The 23,053-nt window shown below is 45.6% G+C and overlaps 1 protein-coding gene and 1 pseudogene across 2 annotated transcripts in view; both read right to left on the bottom strand.

Moving 5' to 3' along the window:
• Nucleotides 1-2,464, bottom strand: part of LOC121555061 (ly6/PLAUR domain-containing protein 6B-like) — a 47,436-nt gene extending 44,972 nt beyond the window's left edge. For both annotated transcript variants that reach the window (XM_041868836.2, XM_041868837.2), the window contains exon 1: nucleotides 855-2,464. The gene's annotated coding sequence lies outside the window, so the exon portion shown is untranslated. The remainder of the gene's footprint in view (nucleotides 1-854) is intronic.
• Nucleotides 2,465-6,409: 3,945 nt separating this feature from the next.
• The window catches only part of LOC123482891, a 56,308-nt pseudogene continuing 39,664 nt past the window's right edge, over nucleotides 6,410-23,053 (bottom strand).

Genomic DNA, 23,053 nt, shown 5'->3' with positions numbered 1-23,053 from the left:
GGGGTCAGCTGTGGATCCCTGGGCAGGCAGGACACACACAGACAGGCCATGTGCCACTGCAACTGTCATTGCTGAACATTAACTGAGAGAGAGGGAGGGGTATGGGTATCTGGTTGGATGGTTTCCAGACCACTAGAAGAAGAAAAAAAACTGATTAAATTGTAGGTTAGGCTACTCCACTAAAAACATAATATGGTTTACTAAATGCATATATATTTTTACAGAATTCTGGCTCATACTTGTTGAATGATCACATGTTCTGTGTTGTGGTTTGATTCACAGTTATGGACAGTGAGTGACACTAAATAAACATTTCCATCCCTCAGTTCTGCCAGTAGTCCATAGCTGAGAGTACAGACACTCAGATGTTCATTGTTTCTCCTATAGCTCAAGAATTGGAAACTATTGCGCATGTTTTTCGCACACTATTTCAATGGGCCATACAATGGCCTTTGTTCCATGGTTAAACATGTCTCCAACAGTTGTCTGCTGGATGGACAACAGTTCACAATGGACTACATGACTGTAAGTCGCTTTGGATAAAAGCGTCTGCTAAATGGCATATTATATATTATATTATATTACATTATATTACTACAATGAATGTAGCCATCGTCGATAACACTATTTGCGCTGAGGAAAATTACATATTTTACATGGTCTACACACCGCTGCTTCTCGTTCCCCACAATTTACCACTCCTGTATCTATTTCCATATCCGACGAAGGATGATCATTACGTTCTGTAATACTGACAATAATGCCTCGATATAAAATATACTGTAGAATGTTCTCTATCAATCACGTATTGCGCTTTCCTCTCACGTGAGCCAATGCAACACAGTGTAACTTACTTGATGGCAGTATTTGTTTCTGGATTCAGTTGAAAACGGAGAGGTGTCTTTATCTTCGCCTACAGCTTCGGTGCATGAACCATGTTGACTCTTCCCGGTGGTTGGCAGGGCGGCGGGCGCAGTGGGACCGGGAAAGAGGCGGGAGAGCCAACCGGAGGGCGGAGCTGAAGGGCAGGTTAAGTTTTTTTCCCCTCTCGAGGAGAAGTGGATGTGGAAGCTTGCGTGGGCTAATGTCATGACTCAAATCTCACCCGCACAAGTTTGAATATGGAAATTACACAATTTCCCCCCCCCCAAAAAATACATATTGATTAAAATAATATTCCGCTTTTTATTCTCTCCGAAACAAAGGGTTCAGTCTAGGTCCAATATTATTATGTATGCTTATGTAAATAAGTAGCCTTGAGCTATTGTTTGCTAACAATAGACTTGTTCAGTGTCATCTTATGATTATTTATTATATCTTGACATCTGACAATTGAGTCTTACACCATGCAGTCATCATCACCTTCACAAGTTTGGACAAAAATAACAGTTGTGGTAGCCTATAGATACAGGACAGATACGTCTTGTGATGAACATCTATCGATTGCATGTGATGAGAAAACTGCTATATATAGCTTCTCTTTAACCACGAAACACTTGCGGTGCATTGTTGCCTCAGAAACACTTGCTTTACAAACCTATCAATCAGACAAAGAGTTAGGCCTACTAACAGTGCCCAAAGACACTTAAGAAGAAGGAGAGAAAGAGAGAGAGAAAAGCAAATGAGATAAATTAAATTAAAAACAGGAAATGACGTTTAGCTCAGGAATTTGACAGAAGACAACAGTCATCATTCAGCCATCATGATAATACCTTAAGGAGGGGTCATTCATATTTGTAAGACTTAAAATCAGGAACATAAATCAATTCATGACTTTCACCAGGAAGCAAGTATGAGAGGTGAATGAATGCCATATACCCTGTTCAAAGACACCTTAATAGAACACATTTCACAACAGCTTAATGTGGTAGGCTATGCGAGACTGCCTTTTTAAAACCTCATACAAAGTTCAGCAAAACACTTATTTTGGCTTTGTGAACTAGAATGAAAGACGCAGTCATCGATATCAACAAAGCACGAAATTTGATACATGAGACAGAGCATATATCTACATAAACATTAGTCTGACTATCACTTAGCACCGTGAATACAAGTGGATCACAAAGTGGACAAGTCACATGGAGGAAATAGACCAATGATAACAATGACAACTGTTTATCATTTATAAAACATTCACATTGTGTTACTTCTTTCGAGGGGAGAGCTTAAATCCAGAAAGACCAAACATGAAATCCCTGATAAACCCTATAACTCTAACACTCCAGTTCAGACTACTCATACACTGCAAGATGTACTGATTGGATGATCAGCATCATGGCAGGACCAACCAATCACACACGTCTCATTATCTCATCAACTTCAAAATACCACAGGGTATTCAATCATCTTTCTGGTCCATGTTTCTATACCTTCATTTACAGTTTTTCTAAATTGCTAAAACACTAAAACCCATTGGCTGAACAAAGTTCTCAGTTGCCTGGACTCATTTAGCTAATTATGCAGTCTGTTGTTAATACCTTAAACCATTTCACATGGTAAAACACAATTTGCAGATCTCACTTAGACTTTTCAGCAAAACTCTAAACACATTCTCGTTCTCAAAACACATTCTGCACTCTAATGCACATGTCATCCATATTGGTAAACACAAGTGGCAACAATCAAATACAAATAGAGAACACATGTCATTGATTGAACACAACCACTCAAAATTGATTTAACCTGTTTCAAATGATGCGCCACAACCAATATAAGCCAGTTCAGAGAGCAAACAGGTTGTTGAAGATGGGAAGGAGAAAGTCCGAGAATGGATAGAAGAAACAATGTGAGAGGACGAGTGCGTATGCGAGGTGGGCGACGACGAAGAGGAGGAGGAGGGCGAGGAAGAGGAGGACGAAGAGGAAGACAAAGAGTGGAAATATCTGATGAAATTCGAGCAACAGTCATAGACCATGTTCTTGTCCATAGACTGACAATGAGGGAAGCAGGACTTAAGAGTGCAACCCAATTTCAGCTGATTTTCTGTGTCCACCATAGTAAGGACATTCAGAGAAGAGAACAGGTACCATATACTACTGTATTTTTGTAATTGCAAATTTACTGTACTACACTATATGCAGCTGTTTCAATAGACATGTGTAAAGTTAATCACTATATGTATTGTACTGCATGAATATGTTTTGTAACTGCACAACTACTTTTTGTGGAATTGCAAGGCTGCCACAAGCAGGTGGAAGGACAGCTATATTCACTCGGGAGCAAGAGGCCGTTATAGTTGGCATGGTCCTTCAAGATAATGCAATACGACTCAGAGAAATCCAGGAACGAGTGATACAAGACACACACTTCCAGGGAATCGACAGTGTGAGCATTTCCACAATTTACCGTGTCCTCCATCGTAACAGGATGCGAATGAAACAAGTATACAGACTACCTTTTGAGTGCAACTCACCAAGGGTGAAAGAACTGCGAGTAAGTGTACATTCAGAAACATTGACTGTAATCCAGATTGTCTACAGTACTAACACATACTATGTGAATGACATTACTCTTCAGTACATACAATGTATGTGAATCAGAAGTGCATACAGTAGGCCTAATTGTACTCTACAGTATAGCACTGTCTCTGTACGACTTACACGATATACGAAACATGATTGGACAGCGGGCCATTGTTGAAGTCCCCAGTCAACGAGGTGGAAATGTCACAATCTGTGCTGCTATCAGCAACCATGGTGTTCTACATCACCATGTTACACTCGGGCCATATAACACCCAGCACCTTCTAAGATTTATTGCCAATCTAAGATATATTTTATTTGAGCAGCAGGTTCAAGAGCAGCAGGGTCAAGAGCTAAATGAGAATCCCATTCCCACCTATGTGATAGTGTGGGACAATGTCCGTTTCCACCGAGCTGCTCAGGTAAGGGAATGGTTTAACATCAATGGGCAGTTTATGAACTTGTACCTCCCTCCATACTCGCCTTTCCTGAATCCGATTGAGGAGTTTTTCTCCTCTTGGAGATGGAAAGTGTATGATAGACAACCCTACACCAGAGTAAATCTGCTGCAAGCCATGGATTTAGCCTGTGGTGATATAGGTGAGGAATCATGTCAGGGCTGGATACGGCACACAAGAGGCTTCTTCCCCCGTTGCCTCAGGAGGGACAATATTGCTTGTGATGTCGACGAAGTGCTCTGGCCTGACCCAGCCCAAAGACAAGAAGAAGCACATTGATCACATGTTTACTCCTTTGATGTTTGTCCCTTTTAGTATTGTATACTGTAGTACAGTGCATTGTAGGCTGTATACTGTACAATGGACAAATCGTATGGCCCTGAACATTGTGCTTTCCATTTGTTAACAGTACTGACTGCTCAATAGATTTTGACTGGTTGCAGGTTCATATCAACAAAGAACAGGAATTACAGAGACAAAGGACAAGTTTGTGAGATGCAGGGTACAGTACTATAAAAATAGGGGTACAAGTAGGCGGAAGAATAGAAAACAAAATTGCAAAGAGCAAAGCAGAGTAGTAATTTCTGATCAATTTTGAGCTACTATTATACAGTGAGGGAAAAAAGTATTTGTTCCCCTGCTGATTTTCTACGTTTGCCCACTGACAAAGACATGATCAGTCTATAATTTTAATGGTAGGTTTATTTGAACAGTGAGAGACAGAATAACAACAAAAAAATCCAGAAAAACGCATGTCAAAAATGTTATAAATTGATTTGCATTTTAATGAGGGAAATAAGTATTTGACCCCTCAGCAAAACATGACTTAGTACTTGGTGGCAAAACCCTTGTTGGCAATCACAGAGGTCAGACGTTTCTTGTAGTTGGCCACCAGGTTTGCACACATCTCAGGAGGGATTTTGTTCCACTCCTCTTTGCAGATCTTCTCCAAGTCATTAAGGTTTCGAGGCTGACGTTTGGCAACTCGAACCTTCAGCTCCCTCCACAGATTTTCTATGGGATTAAGGTCTGGAGACTGGCTAGGCCACTCCAGGACCTTAATGTGCTTCTTCTTGAGCCACTCCTTTGTTGTCTTGGCCGTGTGTTTTGGGTCATTGTCATGCTGGAATACCCATCCACGACCCATTTTCAATGCCCTGGCTGAGGGCAGGAGGTTCTCACCCAAGATTTGACGGTACATGGCCCCGTCCATCGTCCCCTTGATGCTTTGAAGTTGTCCTGTCCCCTTAGCAGAAAAACAACCCCAAAGCATAATGTTTCCACCTCCTTGTTTGACGGTGGGGATGGTGTTCTTGGGGTCATAGGCAGCATTCCTCCTCCTCCAAACACGGCGAGTTGAGTTGATGCCAAAGAGCTCGATTTTGGTCTCATCTGCCCACAACACTTTCACCCAGTTCTCCTCTGAATCATTCAGATGTTCATTGGCAAACTTCAGACAGCCCTGTATATGTGCTTTCTTGAGCAGGGGGACCTTGCGGGCGCTGCAGGATTTCAGTCCTTCACGGCGTAGTGTGTTACCAATTGTTTTCTTGGTGACAATGGTCCCAGCTGCCTTCAGATCATTGACAAGATCCTCCCGTGTAGTTCTGGGCTGATTCCTCACCGTTCTCATGATCATTGCAACTCCACGAGGTGAGATAGTGTATGGAGCCCCAGGCCGAGGGAGATTGACAGTTATTTTGTGTTTCTTCCATTTGTGAATAATCGCACCAACTGTTGTCACCTTCTCACCAAGCTGCTTGGCGATGGTCTTGTAGCCCATTCCAGCCTTGTGTAGGTCTACAATCCTGTCCCTGACATCCTTGGAGAGCTCTTTGGTCTTGGCCATGGTGGAGAGTTTGGAATCTGATGGATTGATTGCTTCTGTGGACAGGTGTCTTTTATACAGGTAACAAGCTGAGATTAGGAGCACTCCCTTTAAGAGTATGCTCCTAATCTCAGCTCATTACCTGTATAAAAGACACCTGGGAGCCAGAAATCTTTCTGATTGAGAGGGGGTCAAATACTTATTTCCCTCATTAAAATGCAAATCAATTTATAACATTTTTGACATGCGTTTTTCTGGATTTTTTTGTTGTTATTCTGTCTCTCACTGTTCAAATAAACCTACCATTAAAATTATAGACTGATCATTTCTTTGTCAGTGGGCAAACGTACAAAATCAGCAGGGGATCAAATACGTTTTTTCCCTCACTGTAGAACAGGTTTTCATTCATCAAAAGACAATGATATGAAATTTGTTTTGAGATTAAAAATGTACTTCTCCCTGAGAACTGTATGTTTTGAACAATGTGTTTTCTATTTTTCTGTGTATTGTTTACTGACTGCTTGAGAGTGTATATCATTTTGATCACTTTGTTTATGATTTGAGAGCAGTGTTTGATTTTGAACACAGGTAAAACTGTTTTGAGGCGAATGTTTCATTTTGCGAGAGGAGTCAGAGGTTTTGTAAATAGTGCTTGAAGATGAGGTTTAATGTTTTCAGGAAATGGAGCAAGGTTTCAGAAATTGTGTTTTAGCAATTGAGAAAAACTGTAAAAAGGTCAGTTATACAACAATGCACTCTGTTTTAAATAACAACCTGCGAGACGTTCTAGTCTAAAGCAGCAAAATGAAATCCAGCAAAGGAAAGAATATAATAACCATATTTTAGTTCTAATTCCTCACATTTCTTGAATATTTTCCTAAGCTGTATGATCCCTCAGTTTTGGCTTCGTATCACCTCATTCCTGTATTTCGATTCGGTCTGCATGTGACACACATTAAAAGATTCAACTCCCCCGAAAACGAAGAAGAAATTCAAGGTTCTGGCTCAACCATCTATGCACCAATGCTGTTTTAGACATTTGCTACTGTAGCTTGACAATGATTAAAAACATCTTGGATACATAATCGGAATTATAAAAGTTCACAACGAGATAGTTGTTCTGTATCTTACCCATGTGCTTCTCAAACATATATTACAAACATACTGTGTATACATGTATATAGAGTAGATTAGTCAACTTTGGTCATAAACTCTTCCGGTTACTTCAGTGGTGTGTGACATTGTCAAATTTTCAAATGACTAACATCAATGTTGCATAAATAAAATGTATAAAATAAATAGCAGATATCAAAGTTGTGCAAATAATAATGAAATCAACAAAATCCAGTATAAAATAAAGTGCTACTTTCAAAACACTAACATCTACTATTGAAAGTGATCTAAAGTCATCAAAAACCACTATGTGCGTTCTAAAACACACAACAATCCTAACCGTGCCTTTTAATCTTTAACAACTTCTGTGGCCATTCTGTTGTTTCTGAGGGTATTGGTGTCAGGCAGAAACACCGAAACAACCATATTCAATGTAACCCTCCAAACCATCTTTTCTCATAATTTATCTTATTAGTTTCACAAGATACAACACTGAACGAGCATCAGAGAGACATCATTACACAATTGAGAGAGAGAGAGAGAGAGAGAGAGAGAGAGAGAGAGAGAGAGAGAGAGAGAAAGAGCGATTCAAGGAGGAGATCGTGATGAAAAGCACTTGTTCAGCATTAAGGAGCCTCTCTTTCCTCTTGGCCATGAGTATAGGAGACCTTAATAAGGATATCTGTCTTCCAGAGGGTTTGTTTGGGAATGAGGAGTCTGAAGTCCCAGTAAAGGCAGAGTGCTGAGAGAAGGAGAGGATTGTTCCCAGCGGTTAGAAAGACAGGTCCATGGAGAAAGAGAATATCCCAGACAGCCCCAGTGTGGGTTCCCGTCCAGAACGGAGAGGAGAGAAGGTCTGTACATCCAGCTGGAAAATCCAGATACCACCTGCTGCTATAAAAAAACTAAAAGAGAGATAAAGACTTAGGGAGAGACTCAGAAATATATTGTTTACGTGAGGTAATAGCATGAGATTGTACAGTATATCAGATAGCATGAGGTTATAGTCCCGTGTAGCTCAGTTGGTAGAGCATGGCGCTTGCAATGCCAGGGTGGTGGGTTCGTTTCCCACGGGGGACCAGAATGAAAAAATGTATGCACTCACTAACTGTAAGTCGCTCTGGATAAGAGCGTCTGCTAAATAACTAAAATGTAAATGTAAAATGTTATGAAAGGGACAAAAACACAGTACTGATTTTATAGATATGTGCTGCCCCCTTGTGGACCAATATTGAACTTTACGTTTGAGATTTAAAGGCTAAAGTGAACACTTTCCTGGGTTCCGACACACCAGTAGCGTTTGCGTGGCAGAGAGTACGTCTGAAGGTCATTTGAACCGATTTTACATGTAGAATCGCATGGAAAAAATGGCGGCAGTCAGACGACTACAGTTGGTGGTCCCTAAAACACAGCGCGCTGAAAGTTCGGTAGACGAACACTAGATCCACACTCGGTGCGGTCTGTGCGAGCCTTAATTCTCTTTAAGATTCAAATCTCTTGTACTTGTTTCTAGAATAGAGTGAATGCTTTGGTCCTGACGTAGCTATTGGCACCAACACAGATGTCATTGAGGCCTTTGGTTTTCTCTGTAAAACTCAAGCTGATTCAAGCCTGAATTAAAGCCTTTGAAACGTAATTAATAAAATGGCTGCTTTCCTGACTGTCATTCATCTTCTCAAAGGCCAACAGCACCACAGTTGGCCAACACCAGAGCCCAACATTAACTAGACCAATGTGATTAATTCATGCTAAATGTGTGACACAAAGAGACGTGGCCACACAGCTGGGCTCAGGGTTCTACCATAGACATTTCTTCTAAGATGTGATTTGGCTGAATCAAGCATTCAAGAGGTGTATTGTTTCAATCTGGCTGTTCAAAATAGAGCAGTGTGGGAAGTAGGACTTTGGAAACTTGGAAAGGTCATTGGAGTCCATCAGAGAAGTGAACTACTAAGGTTTCTGGAGCAAGCGCTAAGCATACCCACCTGTTGGACCTTACACTAAGCACTAAAATCATACATATATTCCCACAAAATATGTTTATTTTCTCATACAGAGTTATGAATATACAGTAAAACAATTAATGACTTGATCAATGACAATGACTTGTGTCCTGTACTAACCTTTGCTTTACTTGCTGCGGTGCTGCTGACGGAGAGGCCCGGGTGGCGCTGGTGGTGAGAGCTAGACACCCCTCCACCCCCGCGGATAGAACCTCCACGGATGGAATGGCCCATTGAGGGAGAGGAAGTGGGGTGCTGCTGATGTCCTGCACGGATGGGCTTAGCTACAGAGAGGGGAGGGGAGACATAAAAACGTCTTTAAAAACATATAAAATCATTTTTCATGTACATAATGTTTCTATAAATTAAACACAGTCAGTTGAATTCCAATAAATGTTAAATATACACATCATATCTGGGCCAACACGTCTACTGTGTACCAACTGTCTCTTTGATGCCCCCTCCTGGACACGTTCTTGGAGTGTACAGCCTCTTTGATGCCCCCTCCTGGACACGTTCTTGGAGTGTACAGCCTCTGATGCCCCCTCCTGGACACGTTCTTGGAGAGTACAGCCTCTTTAATGCCCCCTCCTGGACACATTCTTGGAGTGTACAGCCTCTGATGCCCCCTCCTGGACACGTTCTTGGAGTGTACAGCCTCTTTGATGCCCACTCCTGGACACGTTCTTGGAGTGTACAGCCTCTGATGCCCCCTCCTGGACACGTTCTTGGAGTGTACAGCCTCTTTGATGCCCCCTTCTGGACACGTTCTTGGAGTGTACAGCCTCTTTGATGCCCCCTTCTGGACACGTTCTTGGAGTGTACAGCCTCTGATGCCCCCTCCTGGACACGTTCTTGGAGTGTACAGCCTCTTTGATGCCCACTCCTGGACACGTTCTTGGAGTGTACAGCCTCTGATGCCCCCTCCTGGACACGTTCTTGGAGTGTACAGCCTCTTTGATGCCCACTCCTGGACACGTTCTTGGAGTGTACAGCCTCTTTGATGCCCCCTCCTGGACACGTTCTTGGAGTGTACAGCCTTTTTAATGCCCCCTCCTGGACACGTTCTTGGAGTGTACAGCCTCTTTGATGCCCCCTCCTGGACACGTTCTTGGAGTGTACAGCCTCTGATGCCCCCTCCTGGACACGTTCTTGGAGTGTACAGCCTCTTTGATGCCCCCTCCTGGACACGTTCTTGGAGTGTACAGCCTCTGATGCCCCCTCCTGGACACGTTCTTGGAGTGTACAGCCTCTTTGATGCCCCCTCCTGGACACGTTCTTGGAGTGTACGGCCTCTGATGCCCCCTCCTGGACACGTTCTTGGAGTGTACAGCCTCTGATGCCCCCTCCTGGACACGTTCTTGGAGTGTACAGCCTCTTTGATGCCCCCTCCTGGACACGTTCTTGGAGTGTACAGCCTCTTTGATGCCCCCTCCTGGACACGTTCTTGGAGTGTACAGCCTCTTTGATGCGGTCCACCTCCTGCTGGTAGCGTTTCCTGTCCCACATGGCGCTCTCCTTGGCCTCCCTCAGGGCCACTTCCAGGGCCTTGACCCTCTCGGCAGTGGCCCTCAGACGCTTCTCCAGCTTGGGAAGCTCGCAGCGCAGGTTGGCGTTATCACGCACCAACTGGACAGAAGAGAAAGGGGGGATATGAAGTTCTGTTATGTGTGTGTGTTTTAAGTTTCACGTTTTATTGTCACGTGCACAGGTACAGTGAAATGCCTTTCTTGCCAGCTCTTTCCCAACAATGCAGTAATGAATATCAGTAGTACTATAAAATCAAGTAAAACAAAAACACATGAGAAATAGAAATAAGAAGTATATTTAGCATATTTCCAATGTGCAGCGATACTGGAGTGATAGAGGTAGATATGTATAGGGGTCAGGTGACTAGGCATCAGGGTTTATGAAAAACAGAGTAGCAGCAGCGTATATGATGATTGTATGTGAATGTGTGTGCTTGTGGGTAGAGTTAGTATGAATGTGTGTGCGTGTTATGTGTGTGTGAGCAAATTAAGTGTGCGTGTGAGTGTGTGTGTGTGTGTGTGTGTCACAGGAGGTTGGTGGCACCTTAATTGGGGAGGACGGGCTCGTGGTAATGGCTGGAGCGGAATCAGTGGAATGGTATCAAATACATCAAACATATGGTTTGATGGCATTCCATTCGCTCCGTTCCAGTCAGTATTATGAGCCGTCCTCCCCTCAGCAGCCTCCACTGGTGTGTGTGAGCGTGTAGAGTCCTGTGAGTGTGGTTAGAGTCAGTAAAACATTTAAATGAAATAAAAAGGGTCAATGAAGATAGTCTGTGTAGCCATTTTGTTAGCTATTTAGCAGTGTGTGCATGTATGTGTGTGTGTGTGTGTGTGTTTGTGTGTATGTGTGTGTATCGTACCTGTTTGTGGACCTTGGTGAGCTGCTCCAGGTTGTTCTCCAGGAAGGTGATCCTCTGTCTCTGAGCTAGACTGCCCCCAGCCTCATCATTATCCATCTCTACACTCTGATTGGACAGAAACAGGGAAGTGACTTCACACAACTTACTTATTACTAAGTGAATTCCTTGCATAACATAGGCTATCAACAAACCCCATCCAACCACTTCCTTCACACAACTTACACATGAATAAATGTCAACATTCCCATATGGGACTTTAGTGTGAGAACACACATCAGGTTCTTTCATAAAGGAAACAACAGACATTTTCGTAACACAATCAGTAACAGCAAACGCCTTGTCATCAAATAACGCCTGTGGTGCTTTATACTGAGACCAGAGTGATGTCACCTTTCTCAGCAGGGAGGGACACACCACAACTGCTGACATTTACAGTACATGGTACTTGTTTTGTGGTTAGCCTTCCTCTTCTGGTCTTAGATAGCGATAACACTGAACCAAACAATGGCAACAACCCTGTAAGTTGTTAGCATAAACGATGGATAAGGCATGCAGTATGTCCACAAATGGGTGAATATGTGACAGTTCACAGTTTAGGGAGTGGAAACATTGCAGCTGAGATTTACGGAGATATCTCCCCCAATAGCCTATCCTTCCTGTACTTACCATGCTGACGCGGGAGATGAGCTCTTGGATGAAGAGCCTGCGCAGGTTGTTCAGGGTCTGAAGCTCCTTGGCCTGGTGGAAGGGACAAATCTCTCATCGTCAATGAGTTGAACATCAATAAACACCTGAGATATATTTTTTTAAAAGCCAGCACAAGTAACAGTCAGATGTACTACATCTCACCAGTGTCTTCTAGACCCTTGAGGTCCTCCTTGGCCTGCTCTCGCTTCTCATTCATGAAGCTACAGAAGAGACATCCAGAGGACAGATGGTGTTATGACCATGTTATGACCATGTTATGACCATGTTATGACCATGTTATGACCCCTCTACAGTCTAAGCCCTGTCTAAGCCTGGGTTCTACTAAGCTAACATATGTTATTGTTTTAATAAGGTCATACCAAGGACCATTTAGCTATTGGATGAAACATTTTAAGTATAAAAAATATATATACAAAAAATATTTGATGAACCATTGAATTTGGCCTAACTGCTTTTAGCCCATACAAACGCATTGAATAACAGATTCCCTACATGGAACAACAGATAGTCCCCCCAACAAATCTGAGAGATATAAGAAAGATCAGTAAACTATTCGATTTTGTTTTTTACTTCAGCCGAGTCGTAGAGCAAAACGGAGACGGCCATGGTGTTCCTGCGAGTCACACCTTTCCATGGAGGGGTCATCATAGTTTGTAGGCCAAACCGTTCGTACGCTACAGATTATTTAGTGAGAAGACCGATTTTCGGGATGACAAACACTGCCCTAGCTCTGCCACCTTTCACTGCACACGCGGAAGTGCAACATTGACGCATGCGGTGGATTGAGACACATCCAATACAAAAAAAAAACTGGATATCTCTAGCTTAAACTGACGGATTTTGATGAATATTCTTTTCTTATGCTAATTAGATTTATGCGGGGCTGCAGAAATCGACTCTAGGGGGTTATGACCATGTTATGACCATGTTATGACCATGTCTGAGGAGAACAGAACAGAGCTGTGGTAGATACTGTAATAAATAGGCCAACAGACTTACACAAGCTTCTGCAGTTTCTCGTCCTGCTCCTGCTCCTCAGCCTTCAGTTTGTCATAGTCTGACTACAGCCTCCTCTGTTCCAGCTGAAGGCCCTGGTTCAGACTAGAGGAGAGCAGATGGGTTGGTGTACAGTACAATAGCGATCAATGCTAAACTGTACATGCAGTAAGTATCTCCAGGGACTGTGTTCACTATCTGAAATGGGACTTGAAAAAGACCCGCAACCGAAACAAATCAAATCTATCTTACTCCTTGAGCTCGTCCAGGACCCTCTGCTTGTGGTCGATCTCATCTCTCAGACTGGACAGCTGCTTCTGATGGACCGCTCTATGGTTCTCCATCTGTTCCTCTAGGGTCTTCTACAGGGTTGCAGAGGGGAACACAGGAATTTGAAGAGTGGGGGGGGGGAAAGAAAGGGGGAGAAAGGGGGGTGCACAGAAAATGGGAGGGATGGAGGAGGGGAGAGAGGGAGGAGGGGCGAGAGATGGAGAGATCTTTACCTTCATCTCTACTGCATGCTGCAGTTTGGTCAGGCGCTCCTTCTGTTTCTCCATCACATGCACCTCCTTCATTTTCTCTGTGGAGACAAAGCAAGAGACATTGTTTTGTTCATGTGATGGAATGATTGATGACAGGCATGTTTGTGTTTACGTGTGTGCGTGTGCGGAATCCATATGTGCATGCGTGTATGATAAACTGTTTGTGGCAGGTAATTGTTTAACTGTGTGTCCCTACAGCCTTGAGGTCACTGGTGCCGATGACGTCTCCTATCCCACTGAGGCCCCGGAGCAGTAGACTGAGGACCTCCACTCTGAGGACTACTGAGCTGCTGTAGACTGGACAGCTGATTCTACCTGGATGATGTTGGAGAGGCTTCCATTAAAGAACACCCTCTGTGTTCTGTTAGACAGGTAACTCTTTATCCACAATATAGCAGGGGGTGTAAAGCCACAACAGGTACGTTTTTCCAGCAGCAGACAATGATCGATAATGTCAAAAGCCGCACTGAAGTCTAACAAAACAGCCCCCACAATCTTTTTATCATCAATTTCTCTCAGCTAATCATCAGTAATTTGGGAAAGGTAATCACAGCTTTAAAAAAAAACATTAAGGAAAAAACACTTGTATCTGATATGACTCACAGAGTAGGCAGCTGACTCGGAGTCACTACTGCATCATGTTCATAGCCTGTGATGTACCAGATGAAACAAAGCTCTACCAGAGTTATATCTAATGCAGATACATTTCTCACCACTAGATGGCAATAAACACAAACGCAAAAGTTTTGCACTCGAAAACATGTATGCCTTTGCTCAACGCACTAATTAAATGTAATGAATACGTTGAATCTTATCAAGTTATACCATGTCAATCTATGATACTAAGGAATGTAGATAACGGAGGTGTGTTGTATAGGGTTGGATAAGCTCACCTCATCTTGATCGATCATCTGCTCTTTGAACTTCTCTGCTAGCTGGCTGTGTTGGTTGATCTCATCATCCTGAGAGGGGAGGAATGAAGAAAAAACTGTTTCAATACAAAAATGTTGCATTCATGTTTGGATTGACCAAGATTCTGTAATCCACTTTTTTGGGGGGCAGTTAGCTAATGCAGGGCTATGGCTGTTACTGTGAGAGGGATGTGTTGACACCAATCTGCTCATTTTCCCAACAGTTAATTGGTTAGACCATTATGACCTAGGGCAAATTAGCCTAATAATCCCTCATTAAATTAATGGTTGGGTGATTAAAACAGATTTAGCATAATTCCACAGAATTATGCATGTATGCGATTGTATAGTATTTGCATATGATTAACTGCAGTTAATTAAATCTATAAAACATCCCACCTTAATCAACTACAGACATAGCCCCTTTCCAGTCATCCATGACCATGAACCTTCATCCCCCAGGGAGTCATCATGCTACATGTGCTCTCGGAATGATCGGAAGGGAGGGAGGAGGAGAGGGAGGGATGGATGGAGGGAAAGATGGAGGGGGAGAGGGGGAGAGATGGAGGAGGGAGGGAGGGAGGGAGGGGGAGGAGAAGGGGGAGGGGGGAGGTGGAGGGGAGAGAGGGAGGGAGGGATGGAGAGATGGAGGGAGGAGGGAGGAGAGATGCGGGAGGGAGGAGAGAGGGAGTGGGGGGAGGGAGGAGAGAGGGATGGACGGAGAGAGGGACGGAAGGAGGGGGCAGCAGTGGCTAGAGTGATGGTCCTCAACCAAACATGTATGTTATGGAGAGGGACAGCATGGACCGCTTTGACAGATTTTAGCTCAATGTGCCTACACATCCTTATCACATTCAGAAAATCCACAAAACAAACTGTACAGAAATCTTAGTTCAGAGGAGAATAATATTTGCTATCTCTGTGTCTACTATCCTTCCATTCCATCTTTTATGATTTGTTAGTTGTAGTGAAAACCGCTATAAAGGTATTATTATTATAAATAAAACACATCCTAGCACAAACCCCTAACATTTCCACAGGATCCAGGGATATATTGGGACATGATTAAAGTGACAGGTGATGAGGCTGATGCCCGCTGGCAGACCCCAGGCGAGCGGCTTAGCCCCAGACCATGCCGACCAGCCAAACACCACCACACTCAGAAAGAATCACCACCACACATAATCGTCTCACAGCAGAAAGGAGGGATGAGGCTGTGCTGGGCGGCTCTCATGTAGACCCTGGGGGGGAGGGTGGAGGTAGAGTTACGAGAGGAGGAGGGGGGACGTCTACTTCAGAGATCATGAGCCAGACAACACTCCGCCATCTTCAAGAACTGTCTGGGCATCTGTAGCTGTGGCTGTGTCTGTAGATGTGGCTGTGTCTGTAGCTGTGTTTGTAGCTGTGGCTGTGTCTGTAGCTGTGGCTGTGTCTGTAGATGTGGCTGTGTCTGTAGCTGTGGCTGTGTCTGTAGCTGTGTTTGTAGCTGTGGCTGTGTCTGTAGATGTGGCTGTGTTTGTAGCTGTGGCTGGGTTTGTAGCTGTGGCTGTGTTGTAGGTGTGGCTGTGTCTGTGTCTGTAGCTGTGTCTGTAGCTGTGGCTGTGGCTGTGTTTGTAGCTGTGGCTGTGTCTGTAGCTGTGGCTGTGTTTGTAGCTGTGTTTGTAGCTGTGGCTGTGGCTGTGTCTGTAGCTGTGGCTGTGTCTGTAGATGTGGCTGTGGCTGTGTCTGTAGCTGTGGCTGTGTCTGTAGATGTGGCTGTGTTTGTAGCTGTGGCTGTGTTTGTAGCTGTGGCTGTGTTTGTAGCTGTGGCTGTGTTTGTAGCTGTGGCTGTGTTTGTAGCTGTGGCTGTGTCTGTAGATGTGGCTGTGTTTGTAGCTGTGGCTGTGTTTGTAGCGGTGGCTGTGTCTGTAGCTGTGGCTGTGTTTGTAGCTGTGGCTGTGTTGTAGGTGTGGCTGTGTCTGTAGCTGTGGCTGTGTTTGTAGCGGTGGCTGTGTCTGTAGCTGTGGCTGTGTTTGTAGCTGTGGCTGTGTCTGTAGCTGTGGCTGTGTCTGTAGCTGTGGCTGTGTCTGTAGCTGTGTTTGTAGCTGTGTTATCTTAGCTGAGCTCACCCAGAGAGATACAAATACACTTTCAGCAGAAATGATGGGTAACTATGGCAACAGTCCGTCCATCTGCACTATCAGCTCATGCAGCATGCTCTGGTGGGTGACACAGCTAGAATGTTATGTGACATTCCATCTTGCTCTACACGCCCTCCCATTTGGTGCCAGGTAGAACCCTTTTGAGTTAAATGTAGAACTCAGAGGGTTCTACCTGGAACCAAAAAGGGTTCTCCCATGGGGACAGCCAAAGAACCCTTTTGGAACCCTTTTTTCTCAGTGTAGCCTCCACAATGGAGAACTCTGACAATAATGGTCTTCAAATGCTGCAGGGGTAAACAGTGCCCCCCATTTAGTAGTATCAACAATCTGTTTGCATTATTATGCAATTGGAGATACATTATATATACAAAAGTATGTGGACACCCCTTCAAATTAGTGGATTCGGCTATTTCAGCAACACCCGTTGCTGACAGGTGTATAAAATCGAGCACACAGCCATGCAATCTCCATAGACAAACATTGGCAGTAGAATGGCCTTATTGAAGAGCTCAGTGACTTTCAACGTGGAACCGTCATAGGATGCCACCTTTCCAACAAGTCAGTTCATCAAAGTTCTGCCCTGCTGTGAAGTGGAAACGTCTAGGAACAGTGGAAACGCGTTCTCTGGAGTGATGACTCTCCTGGGGCTTGAAGTTCCCCTGTCCAATCAGATACCCTAGGTACTCCACCTCCTCGAACGCCAGCTTGCATTTCTTGGGATTCGCTGTCAACCCGGCTTGCCTGAGCGCGTCCAGTACCGCCTGGAGGCGCGTCTGGTGCTCTTCCCAACCTTGGCTGTGGATGATGATGTCACCAAAATAGGCCGCTGTGTACTGTTAGTGGGGTTGGAGGACTCGGTCCATCAGGCGCTGGAACGTGGGCGGGTCTCCACGGTATTGGTATAAGCCGTCTGGTGTCGAGAATGCATTCTCCTCCCGGGAGGAGGCTACAATGGGTACCTGCCAATATCCCTTGGTCAGGTCCAGGGTGCTGATGTACCGGGCCTTTCTCAACCGGTCGTTGATCTCGTTCACCCTCGGCATGGGGTAGGCATCGAACAAACTGATGTCGTTCACCCCCCGGAAGTCATTGCAGAAACGCAGACTTCCGTCCGGTTTGAGCACCAACACGATGGGGCTGCACCATGAGCTGTGGGACTCCTCGACGACTCCCATCCTCAGTATAGCCTCCACCTCCTGCTTCACGGCCTTCCTTCGGGCCTCGGGGAGCCGATATGGCCTGTTTCATACCGTTTCTCCGGGCCGGGTGTGGACGTGGTGTTCAATGAGGGTCGTTCGGCCCGTTTTATCGGAAAACATGGCAGTGTTCCGATCGATGAGCTCTCGGAGCGCTTGCTTCTGGACCGGTCCGAGGTCCACATTGCTCGGGACCAACACTGGTACCGTCGACGTCCCAGATTTTGACCACAACACAGCCAAGGCTGTCCTCACATGCCACCTCTTCAATAGGTTCACGTGGTAAATCTGTTGGGGTTTCCGTCTCCTCGGCTGCCGTACGCGGTAATTTACGGGTCCCAGCTTCTCTGTCACCTTGTACCATGTTGCCAGGAACTTACATTCCGTGGTGGGGATCAAAACTAGCACTTTGTCACCCACCTGGAACTCTCGGGGCTGGGTCCCCCGTTTGTAGACCTTGGCTTGGGCGCGCTGGGCCATATGTTCCGTTACCAGTGGTCATATGGCTGTCATCCGCTCCCTCATCGTTTCTACGTGTTTCACGATGCTGCATAAGGGGCTCGGCTGTGCTTCTTACACCTCCTTTGCGAGATCCAGTAGGCTGCGTGGTCTCCTCCCGTAGAGGAGTTCAAAAGGGGAAAACCCAGTGGATGCCTGGGGCACTTCTCTGATCAAGAACATTAGGTGGGGTAGTAGCTGGTCCCAGTTCTTCCCGTCTCGCTCGATGACCTTCCGCAGCATTTGTTTGAGAATCTTATTGAACTGTTCGACAAGCCCATCCGTCTGCGGGTGAAAGAGAGAAGTCTGGATCTGCTTTATCTGTAGGAGAGCACACAAATATTTCATCAGTCGGGACATGAACTCGGTACCTTGGTCGGTCAGGATCTCATTCGGGATGCCCACCCGGCTGAAGAGGTGGAACCGCTCCCGGGCGATTCCCTTGGAGACTGCCACCCGTAGGGGAATGGCCTTGAGATATCGGGTGGCATAATCTACTATTACCAGGATGTACCGGTGTCCTCGTGCCATTTCTACCAGGGGACCCACTATGTCCATGGCGATGCGTTCAAATGGCACTCCGATGATCGGTAGGGGAACCAGTGACTTCCGGAAGTGTGATTTTTTGGCGGTGATTTGACACTCCGGGCAGCTGCGGCAATAGTCTTCCACGGCCCGCCTCATCCCGGGCCAGTGGAACCGGGCGGCAATCCGTTCCCAGGTCTTCTCCATTCCCAGGTGCGCCCCCAACAAATGGGTGTGGGCCAGATGAAGAACGGTTCCGATGTAACGGCGGGGCAGCAATAGCACCTCTCGAAGTTCCCCCTGTTCGCTATCACTTGGGCCGCGGCGGCTTTCAAGTTCGGATCCTCCCACTGCGCGGTCCCGAACTGTCCCCTCAGGGGGCTCAGGGCAGGTGTCTCGGCGGGTCCCTCGAAATCGAGAAGGGGGAGCATGGGCTCCTCCTCTGGTTGTTCACCAGGGGAGGTTGGTTCCGGCGCCCCCTCGGATCCCGACTCCGGGTCCGTAGACACATTAGCCCGGCTGACAGTCGGATTGGGGAGTACGGTGGTGGGGTCGTCCCTCCGTCCCCTCCGTAGCGGCTGAGTACCTCCCTCTTGAGACAGTCGTAGTTAGCCGCCTGTTCGGGGTTGAGGTCATAATACGCCTTTTGGGCGTCACCGGACAGGAACGGGGCCAGCAGACTCACCCACTTCACCTTGGGCCATCCTACCCGGAGTGCTGTCCGTTCGAACGTGCATAGGTAGGTCTCAATGTCGTCGTCCTCCGTTAGCTCAATTAAAAACTGATTGGGATGCGATCTAAACGTTTACACAGATCAGACACAAGTGTGATACCTCAGTTTCAAGGGTGTTTATTTAAACCAATAAAGAAAAAGAAAAGAAACAGGTCTCCTACAGGAGACCTCTTCCGGGTTACCGTCTTCTGGGATCCAAGGAATGCTGTCTCCTCTGGGGTAGAACACCGAGCCCCTCAGTTCTAGCAGACCGTGAGGACGTCTATCCAGTAGCAACCTCTCACTACATCCAACCTCTCCCGTGTGTTGCCCTCCTGGCAGCTTTATAGGCCCTGTATGGCTGGTGAGCAATCAGCCCCTTGATTACTCACCAGCCTCAATCAGCTCCAATTAGTCCTGGCTGGAGGACCCGTCCAGACCTGGCACGTCCAGCAGAGTGAGCCACCGCCGAATGATGTAGACTCCGTCTGTCACCAGGCCTCGACGAGTCTCCCTCTGGTGGCTTGTCCGTGGTACACCACAACGTGTTCAGTGACCGCAACGTGAACAGGATGAACAAAACCCCTCTGGGTCATCCACAATTCTTCTATATGACTTTCATTAAAGCAATTTCATCAAATGAAAACAAAGTTTCAGCAGTAACAATGTTGGTTTATCTGGGCACATCCCCTACAACCCCATGAGCTCTGAATATCAGTGAAGCCCTTAGCTTTCATAGGCCAGGAGAAGACGGTGGGAGATAGGTGGAAAGAGTTTCTGATGCTCCCAGAGAATGTTGTGTAGTACAGTAACTGGGTTCACAGTATAATAAATGGGTTTGCGTAAATTATCATACGGATTTGCATTTACTGTGTGTGCCTTGCAGTCGAGATGTACTCATCAGAATTCTAGTCTCGTTTGACCATAATTACAGCTCCTCCGCTTTCATCTCTCTCTCTCTCTCTCTCTCTCTCTCTCTCTCTCTCCCTCCCTCCCTCCCTCCCTCTTCCCTTTGTTACCTTTTCTCCAGCGTTTGAGCTCAGTCTCCAGTTTCTGGATCATGTATTTCAGGCCTTCTCCTTCTCCTTCTCATACTTCTTCTTCCACTCCTCAGCTGTCAGCTCCTGCTTCACTGACACTGTGTTCTTAATGGTCTTAGCTCTGCAACAGAGATAGAGCGAGAGAGAGAGAATGAATGAATGAATGAAAGAGAGAGAGAGAGAGAGAGAGAGAGAGAGAGAGAGAGAGAGAGAGAGAGAGAGAGAGAGAGAGAGAGAGAGAGAGAGAGAGAGAGAGAGAGAGAGAGAGAGAGAGAAACTGGTTGGAATGGATGGATGGTCTATGGGTAAGGGAATTGCTTTTGAAAGAGGCCATGTAAAGGGAGGGAAAGGGGGATACCTAGTCAGTGGCACAACTGAATGCATTCAACTGAAATGTGTCTTCCGCATTTAACCCAAACCCTATGAATATGAACGTAAGTAGTGTTTATGTACTGAAGGTCAATGGTTTGCCCATCCTTGAACTGTTTTTTTTTTGTTACACTAACTACAACACAGCAGTAATCAATGTCAAATAGATATCTTTATCACGCTCTGTTGGCTGTAGGTTAAACAGCAGCATTACCACAAGGTGTCACGCCCTGGCTCTGGGGACTCTAGTATGTTGAGCCAGGGTGTGAGTTTTCATTTGTTTTCGTTCTAGTTTAGTATTTCTATGTTGGCCAGTGTGGTTCTCAATCAGAGGCAACGTGTATCAGCTGTTGCTTGTTGTCTCTTATTGGGAACCATACTTAAGCAGCCAGTTTTCCCACATTGTTTGTGGGATCTTGTTCCTGTGTAGGTTTGTGTTTTGCACCTTTGGACGTCACGTATCGTTTGTTGTTTTGTTCGTGTAATCATTATTTAATAAATATGTTCACCTTCCACGCTGCGCCTTGGTCCTCTGTACCCAACGATCGTGACACAAGGTCACAGCCGATCTAGACTCATTAGAGATCTAATCTCTATTTGAACTACGACCCCAAGAGGACACACATAATTACACCCAAATAAATTCACACTTGCAGACAGACTAAAAGAGATACCAGACCACCCCCCCAACATTCCTCCATCCCCTCCATCCCCTCCCTCAGAGATCCCAGAGCCACAACAGCCCGTAATGTGATGTGTGAGTATATTCTGAGTGCTGACCTCTGTCCGAACATGAGGGTGGACTTGGTCGTAGACAGAGGGGGAGGCACAGATGATGATTCCCCCTAGAGAGTCCTGCAGGATACGGGTCATCTTACTGTCTCTGTAGGGCACGTGGGTTTTCTACAGGAGGGAAAGAGAACATTTATATGCACATCAATACAAAACATCAATACAAAAACATAAAAATAAAATATACAAGGGAATCGTTATTTGATGATGTAGAGCAGGGATCATCAACTAGATTCAGCCGCGGGCCGTTTTTTTCTTGAGTGGATGGTCGGTGGCCGGAACATAATAATAATTTCTATATCCCTTTTTTCGTGATATCCAATTGGTAGTCTTGTCCCATCGCTGCAACTCCCCTACGGACTCGAGAGAGGCGAAGGTCGAGAGCCACGCTTCCTCCAAAACACACTGCTTCTTGACACACTGCTCGCTTAACCCGGAAGCCAGCCGCACCAATGTGTCGGTGGAAACACTGTCCAGCTGGCGACCGAAGTCAGTTTGCAGTGTTGAGTTGGGGGGAGAGACAGTGTTGAGTGGGGGGGAGAGACAGTGTTGAGTTGGGGGAGAGACAGTATTGAGTGGGGGGAGAGACAGTGTTGAGTGAGGGGGAGAGATAGTGTTGAGTGAGGGGAGAGACAGTGTTGAGTTGGGGGGAGAGACAGTGTTGAGTGGGGGAGAGAGACAGTGTTGAGTTGGGGGGAGAGACAGTGTTGAGTGGGGGAGAGAGACAGTGTTGAGTTGGGGGGAGAGACAGTGTTGAGTGAGGGGAGAGACAGTGTTGCGTAGCCAGACAACGCTGGGCCAATTGTGCGCCACCTCATGGGTCTCTCAGTCACGGCCGGCTGTGACACAGGCTGGGATCAAACCCGGGTCTGTAGTGAAACCTCAAGTACAGCGATGCAGTGCCTTAGACCGCTGCGCCTCTCGGGAGGCCCCCGGAACATAATTACAAATAATTTGTAGACTGCAAATTGACCGCAAGAAGCCCAAACAGACATAATGTTTGACTAAAACATAATCATTTCAAACCTTGCTTACATTTGTATATGATCACGTGTCTCTCTATTATGCGTGGGAATACTTGGGAACAGATTTCCAAAATTAAAATCATTTTGAGCTGATTTCCTGGTGTTTTTATAGTCTTTTATGTCCAACAATGAAAAAACAACAATATCTATATATATCTTCATCATAGGTACAAAAAAAATTCCAGAAAATCACATTGTAGGATTTTTAATGAATTTATTTGCAAATGATAGTGGAAAATAAGTATTTGGTCACCTACAAACAAGCAAGATTTCTGGCTCTCACAGACCTGTAACTTCTTCTTTAAGAGGCTCCTCTGTCCTCCACTCGTCACCTGTATTA

The sequence above is a fragment of the Coregonus clupeaformis genome, chromosome 40 (assembly GCF_020615455.1).
Source record: "Coregonus clupeaformis isolate EN_2021a chromosome 40, ASM2061545v1, whole genome shotgun sequence".
Taxonomy (NCBI): domain Eukaryota; kingdom Metazoa; phylum Chordata; class Actinopteri; order Salmoniformes; family Salmonidae; genus Coregonus; species Coregonus clupeaformis.
The sequence above is the reverse complement of the archived record's forward strand: the minus strand, read 5'-3'. Positions and strand labels throughout refer to the sequence as shown.